The following is an 8,378-nucleotide window of genomic DNA, read 5'->3' as shown; positions in this document are numbered from 1 at the left end:
GACCACTAGTTTTGGTATTGAATTTTCTTCAATCTTTTCCTTGATTTGAAGATCATGCTCACTTTCATCAATAATTTGATCATCATAGGACTTATCAAAAGTTAAGAAATTTAAAATGTCATCATCGTGATTGAATACTTGCCAGTTAGTGACATTATCGGGAATCGATGGTCTGAAAATTAACTCTACTGAAAATCTATTGGGACTATAATCTTCAGATGGGAGGAGCTTAGAAGCAACATTGGCTAGCAAATCCGTTGCTGCATTCTGAGATCTATGAATGGGAGAAATATTAAATGCTATAAAATGAGATACAAGGTCTTGTACCAAGGATTGATAATGTTTAAGGTGACTAGAAAGACAATGTATAGCATTTCTGACTTGTTTTATAACAATTAATGAATCACCAAACACTTTCAAATATTGTACCTTAAGACAAATTGCTTTGTAAAGTCCTTGAATCAAGGCTTCCTATTCAGCAGTATTGTTTGTGCACTCAAATTCTAATCTGCATCATAGCATGGTCTTTTCTCCCTCAGGACTAACTAAAATACATCCTGCTCCTGCACCTTCATTAGATTTAGACCCATCAAAATATAATGACCAAAATAAATATTTATCTATAGTTTTATTTACAATTTCCTCAGTAATTTTAACACACCTTGATGTATTTGTTTGGGAAAAAAATTCAACTTGAGATGTCAAATTATTAACTGAGAAAGGTGATGATTGAGCAGTAAAATTACCAAAGAATGATTCAGAGGAGTAGTTACCAAGAATGTTATTATTGAATGCTATAGGTTGTTTTTCTTATTCAAACTCTGTCACAGTATGAGTCATATGCTTCTCCTGATCAATCTTAATCTGATTTGGATTTCCTTTATAGGGCAGCCACATGTGAGACCAATCGGTAGAAATGTAACCATGAAGTTTCTTAGACCAATCTCTACTTAAAATCAAACCATATAACTTAGGAATATCAGCAATTAATATGTCAATTCTCTGAACCAATCATGGATGAGATGATAACATGATAGTAACTGAGTTGATTTCTCCTAATACTCGGACCTTAGTTCTATCCAATTGTACAATATGCACAACAGACTTTTGGGGTTCAATATTTAGTTTAGAACAAACCGAGGCCGGCATTATGTTCGATGAAGCCCCTGAGTCTATCAAGCAATTGTGCAGATTTATATTATAAATCTCATAGGTCAAAAGAAAAGGAGGAGTATGGGAATTTGATCTATCTCCGATTAGAAGAGTATCAGTGGCTTCCACTCTACCAGCTGGTGGTTTACCTATATCATTAGCAGCTTTGGACAATATAACATTTGGAAGCGGAGAAGAAGGTACTGCATCCAATTCCTTGAGCAACAATTTTTGTTGATGTTTGAGTTTACTAAGTTAAAACATAGTGATATTTGCTTTCATTTTCTTCATGTATTCAATGATGTTATAATCCATAGAGTCTGTAACTACTAATGTTTTACATGTTGAAGGTGGATTGGAAGCTGATGGTTGATTTTGAGTATGTGTCACTGTAGACTTCTTTGAGGGATCCTTTTCTTTAGTAGTAGTACCCTTGTTCTTTTTCTTTTAAGTTACTTGAATAAGTTCTGGAGTGCCTTTACTCCTGGTACTTACTGGGAAAGGTTCTTACTCATTTTCAATATCGAGATCGGGAAAAATGAAGTCCCACATCCCATGACATTCTACAGTTACTTATTCTTCTGGTTCTTCAGATGATAATGCTATATCTTCTTCTTCATTGTCCTCAGAGTCTGAATGTGCATTGGATATAGCATTAGGGGGTTTTTATTCTAGTTTTTTAAAGTTTCTAAATGGATTTTTAGTTGAAGTCTCAGCTACTTGTTTCTTGATTTCTATCATTTCATTTGACATAGTCTTTAGAACTTTTTGGAGACCTTCCATATCGTATGGATCTTTAGCCATTTTCTTCTTTGAATCATCTTTGAAGGAGACTTTTTTATATTTTCTATCCTCAAGAGCAGCTTTCTTTTCTAAGGCGATGATACATTTTTCCATAGCAATTGCCTCTTTCATATTTTCTGCTAGAGTAGGTTTTGCAGCTCTATCTACGAAGATAGCTATGTTTGAAGGTAAAGCTGTTATATACCATTCACTTCTAACTTGTTCATTAGGTTTAGAGGCAATAGGAATCTTATTTAATAGTTTATTACATCGTGAATTGAACTTTTTAATAGGTTCTTTAGATTCTGTTCTAAGATTTGAAAGATCATTGATTAACATTGCTACAAATCTGTCATCACCATATTTATTTAAGAATTGTTCTTGAAAAATATTCCAACTAGTAATGGATCCTGATGGTAGGGAAAAATACCAAGACCCAGCTGATCCTTGTAGGGTATAAGGGAAGAGTCTGACGACCACATCTTTCTCAATAACTCCTTTTAAGTTGACTAACAACATAAAGTTGTTTATATGTTCGCCTGCTTGTATGCCTACATCTAGATTGAATTTTTGCAACCATTTTTCAGGATGAGTTGGCAATGCATGCAAAGGTGTGAGCATGGCGACCGCACCAGGACTGCTCCATGGGTTCTATGCCATTGTCGAGCTACTAATAGATGATAGCAAAGATGAAGTTCTAGATTGTTTGGAAATAGATATTGAAGTTTGAGATCGCTGGGAAGTAGATGTTGAAGTTGCAGTTCCCTGTTGTATGACAATCTGGAGTGGAGGAGTGGATGGATGACTTCACAATGTAGAAGATGAAATGGATGATGATGAAGAGAAAGTTTCACTATCAGATCCTTCAGTTGTCTTCCTTGCTCTTTCCCTTTTAGGAAAAGCTAACTCAATAGGTTCAATAACATGTTTTTCACTCTGAAGTCTGGTGAGGGGGTGAGAAGGAACGAATTACGAAGTCACACTACCTTGTGATGACTCAGATTTCTGTGGTGATATGGAGAATCCTTGAAGTTTGTGGATTAGAGACTCTACTTCAGGAGATTCTAGAGTTGATTCATCTGAGAGGTTTTGGGGTTGAGCAGCGGTTGTTGTTTCCTCAACTTCTCGCTTGAACACTGGAGTTTTAGCATGTGAGGGAGAAGTCGGAGGTGAGGTGGAGGGAGATTTACTCTTAGAATGGATTGTAGATTTGGATTTTCTCACCATTCACAGTGCATGCCCTCCTTCTAGTGCCAAAAATACTGATGCCTCAAAAATCGCTACATCAACATCGAGGAAAACCACCCGGTCCGGACGTTAAAAACAACTCCTTTTCCATTTGGTGTGGTGGCTCCGACACGATATAATGGGACTAGTTTCCCAATGATTTATAGATGGGATGGATAAGCGATCGATTTTCTAATATCTAATGGGAAAGATGGATGATTTATTCTAATACGCAACAATATAAATAACTAATCTATCCCGGGGAGTCTTTCTCTTAGTGCAATTTTTGATGATTCTTATTGACAAGTAGGTATATAGATGACTTTACTTATAAACAAAAATATTCATTGATATTATAATTACTTTGTTCAAGTAGTTGAACAAAGTAACAATTAAAATGTTATCACACTAATCTTTATATATTACTGATACATATACATATGAAAAATAACAATTCTCAAACATTTAATAGTGATAAGTGAAAGAATTGCTGTAAGACCATATACATATATCAATAATAGCAAAATTAAATAAATGTTGATTCACATAAAAACATGAAACAAAAACATAGATAACAGTACCATATGTGTTTGAGTCTCCTCCAATATGAATTGCATTCAGATCCCGCTTTTCAACTTGGAAACACTTTCACAAGAAGCAATAGTGCATATCACATAAAAATATTCTTCATCAAAACTCAAAATTCAGGTCCAGTTTTTATAAAAATAAATATATCGGAAGTATAACAATGAAACTTCCAATCCTAGTCTTAATAAAAAAATTTGAGGACCCTTTCTAAAAACATGAAAGGGCCTATAAATACTATCTAAACTAACAAACTATGAAATCAAAATGTTATGTGCTGGTATAAACAAATCACAGAAATTGTGATAATCTTCTCAAAATAAGCATGCTATAGTTGGTAAGAGTGGTTCAATGTTTTGGCTGACTGTCTTGTGACCTGCGCTAGCAAATGGAAAGCGTTGGTTGCAGTTCTGGCGGATGACTCATGCGCGAATGTAACTGGGCAATGTATGTGGCATCATTAATTTTGGAAATCATATAATCGATTGCATTGGTGAGGCATTTCATCACTGTTTGTTGACTGTGTGGTTTAACAAGGAAGAACCAAAAGCTTTCCCATGTCAAAATTTGAATGCATGCGATTAATCTTTCCCTCTTTTCCAGCTCCTGTTTCCATGTCTATTCTAATACTTTCACCAATGGGAGTTTCCCTGGAGTACATTTTGTGATTAAATTTGATAAATAAAGAGTATCATTAAACAATTTAGCTAGATTACTTCTTACCGATCTGCATCTTGATGTCGCCATTTTTGCTTTCATTAATTGTGATTTCCATTCAAGGAATAGGATTTCTTTATGTGAATCTAGAATTTGGGGTAGATTTGCAGCTTTTCCTTCTTTGGTTTCTTGCCAAGAGAGAAACTCTATTAATATTTCATATGCTTGCTCCAATTTCTGTCCCGTATCAATTGACTTATGAATCATAGATGACGAAATTTCACATAGGGGAATAATGAAAGATATTATGACATAATAGGCTCAACTGATTAGACAATATTTTGGTAATTTGGAGAGCCTCTAATTTGAATTCTTCCACTTGGGGATATCCTTTGAATTTTTCTATTTGTAGTGACAGTTGAGCGATCTATTCTTCTTTTGATTGCTCAACTATTCATTTAATGATCGCATCTTGCTCAATGCTTTGGATAGCTCTTGTTACTTCTGAATTGCATGTTGATCAATCCTTTGTTTCTCTTTGAGCAGTTGCTCATTCAATTGATCATTTGACTATCTCTGGGTTGCTAATTGCTGTTCCAATTGCTCAATCTTCTGTTGCTTCTCTTGTACCTATGTTTCTAGCAAAACAATTTGCTTGTTCCTTTTCTTTAAGCAAGTTGCTTACCTCTGATGTTTTGTCCATTGTAGCTGCTATGTATGCTTGAGCATACTGAGAGAGTTTAGTAAGATCTTTAGAAGGGTTTACTTCCTCTCTCCATACCACATTTGTTATCTCCATTTATGAAGTTAAAAGAGGAGATTGATCAATTTTCCTCTTTTTCCTTTGTCTCTTGATTACAGCCCTATGCTTAGGGCTGTAGAAGACATCCAAGGGTGGTATTTATTCTACATGTAAAACAATTTCATCAGTTGGATTCTAAGGAATTATTTCTACATCCTTTTCAGTTATGGGTGGGCCGCTAGTTCGCTTAGTCGAAACTGTATTGATTGCTGATTTCTGACCAGTAGTCAGCTTAGGTGTGTTGAATCCTTGTAGACTTTCAGTATTGCTGATGATAGAATCAAATTGTTGCCATTCTTTGAGCAGTTTGGGATCAACATAAATTTTTGAATCAATGAGTTCACCACTTTTTCCTTGTCCCTGCTCCTGCTCTGGCGATTTTTTTTTTCAGGGATTTTCTGCACTACAGGAGTCTTTTCAGCTGCTTTCTGTTCAGTTTGACTTGGTGGCTGAACTATATGGGTTGTAGCTAATAGGTCCAAAGGCAGAGTTTGCAACCTCTGGGCTCTGAGCCTATTGAACATTTCTAACCCTTCTTCTCCATATTTGATCCTAGCCAATCCTCTAACCTAAAAAAATATTTCGGCTGAAGCAAATAAATCATCAAAAACATCTGCTTCATGATCGAACTTGGAAAGTTTAGCTTGAGAGGTGACATTATGGGCAACCTTGTGTGGGTCATATTCCTGTTAGCAATGGTAGCAAGATTCAACATCTGAATATTTTCTATTTCTTTTTCTGCATGCTTGTAGTCATGTAAAGTGAAAATTCCACATCGTAAGGGGAATACATGCCACATCTATTTCTTAGAATATCTAGGGGTTCTAGATGTCCCTTCAATAGTTATCTAATATGCCAATTCCCGTGCTAACAATTTATCAGGAACATACTAAGGGAGAACATGAGGTTTAGTGAGACTATCAAAAAGCCTTACATAGGTAAATTTCTCCTCTCCGAAGCAGCTGCCTACTGTTGTTAGATCAGTTGCTGCATCCTAGGATATCTTGGGAGTAGGCTTATTGAAAATAGAATAATATACATGTCAAACAAAACCATTGTAAATTCTGTACAGGTGATTTTTATAGTGTGCCTTCCACAACTACTTGTGATAAATATGAATTGGGTTGGGATCTTGGGAAGTCCACTTCCATCCAAGTATCAGGAATTTAGAATTAAAACAAATAATGTCCATAATATATGCACTGTAGTAGAAAGGGGGAATGGTCTGGGTAGTTGTATATGCATTCCTTCTGTATGCTAATATTTCCGTGGCTAATCTAACAGAAAAAATATTTTCCCAGTCCATAACATAACCATTAATTGCTCCTTCCATTAACGGGACCATATCTATAGAAAATTTGGCGAAATCATGTTGTCCCCATAGTCTACACATCATAGCCCCAGCATACCAATAAGGAGAAGCTAGTGAGTCTACAAAATACTTACCTGATGAATCATGCTTGTGTTTCTCTAGGAAATGCCTCCATTGCTTGATTGGGTCCGACTCCAAGTCGTTTTCATTTTCAAATGCTTCTAGGAATGCCTTGTTGTGGCGCTTTTCAGGCTCCAGTAGATGGTACATTTCCTTGAGATCTTCAGGCTTGAATGAGCTGAATATCCTTCCATCTGCTGTGGAAAATTTTCTATCTGAAGTTGGGATTCTATGAACTACCCATATAACCACATCAGTGTATAGCAAGACTTTGGCCCGCGCTGCCATCCTGTGAAGATAAGAACAAGCTAATTCTTTAGACTTCCCTCTAACTTATTGATTGAATCAATTGTGTCTTCCTCTGATAATTCTTTGGGCTCTTTTGCTTCTATCAATTATAAATGCTTTCCTAGCTAGTATTTCCCAGATTGAGGCATGTTGTGTCTGAGATTAATCCTTGCTTGCCTAGTCCTAGTTCCTTAGCTGCAGGAGTTGCTATGGACTTCTTTGATTTCTTCCCCATTTTCTCTGAATTTACGGATTCGGAGATACTCTACACAGACAATTGCAAACTGTAACACAAAGATTTTTGCTACTAAAAGCCAATATGACAATGAACAAAATTACGATGATTGACATACTATAAATCAAATGCAGTTAAGAGTTACCATGAATGAAATATTTTTGAAGGATTTATTCTTAACTGTCAAATTTAATAGCCATTCGAACTGCCAATCGTGGTGAATCAATATCATATATACCCATCTCGTCGATCGTATACCAAATGATTATTTCAAGCGTGTTTCAAATTTCAACGATCAGCGATCGACGATGAATCACAAATCGCAATCAGGAGTTTCAAAGGGAGAGGTTTTAGTATTGGCAATGAATATCTCCAATTGTCAAAAAGTGATATTATAATGGAGCGGAGTATTGTGCATGCAAACCATTTTATCGTATCTTTAACTTTTGAGATGCGCTCCCAATTCATTGATCGGATATCGGGGTTCGGCTTATGCTTTATCCCTTTTTCATTTGATATCACCGATTGTCGGTTACGATATTAGATCGGAAGATTTGATGAGGCCTTTTGTGTGTGTACCTTTGGCATTTGATTTCCCCGATTGCCGATTGTGACTTCTTTATCGGATCGAAGGATTGGATGAGGTCTTTGTTTGCGAATGTTCATTTGTTGTTGCAATATGCGATCTCCGATCACTTTATCGCAATGTAAAATTACTTATAATATTAAAACGAATACTTTTATCAAAGGCTTTATAAAATGATTCATTTACAATCGAGCTTTTGGTAAAGATTTTTCTTGTAAAGGGGTCAATACTAGTTTTATTCATTAATTCACAAATCTAACTAAGTTTATTTAAAAACGGACCCATTTCTTATTAAAAATTTTATAAAATTATTTTTAGAAATGGGGGGTTGTTGTACAGCACAACAGGTTCATCATACGATGAGTGAGAAAGTATCGCAAAAGGTTGATATTTTATATTATCGTGGTGCTCCATAAAATTATGTAATGCCTAAGCTTCTATGTAGAGTGGATGAGGGCTAAGGATATTTTTCAGTTGGTTGATACTTCAACGTAAGCCCAGAGAGGTTTTTTCTAACATAGTAGATTATGTGCTATCTATTATCAGGTCCTCTTAGACTAGTATCCTAGCAATGGATACTTCAAATGCTGGGAGGTATACAGTATAGTCCTTGCTATGGTTAAGGGGGCTA

Source organism: Pinus tabuliformis, chromosome 5_2 (genome assembly GCF_031772625.1).
Source record: "Pinus tabuliformis cultivar Carrire ecotype Pingquan chromosome 5_2, CPIR1, whole genome shotgun sequence".
NCBI lineage: Eukaryota > Viridiplantae > Streptophyta > Pinopsida > Pinales > Pinaceae > Pinus > Pinus tabuliformis.
This window is presented reverse-complemented; position numbering follows the sequence as displayed.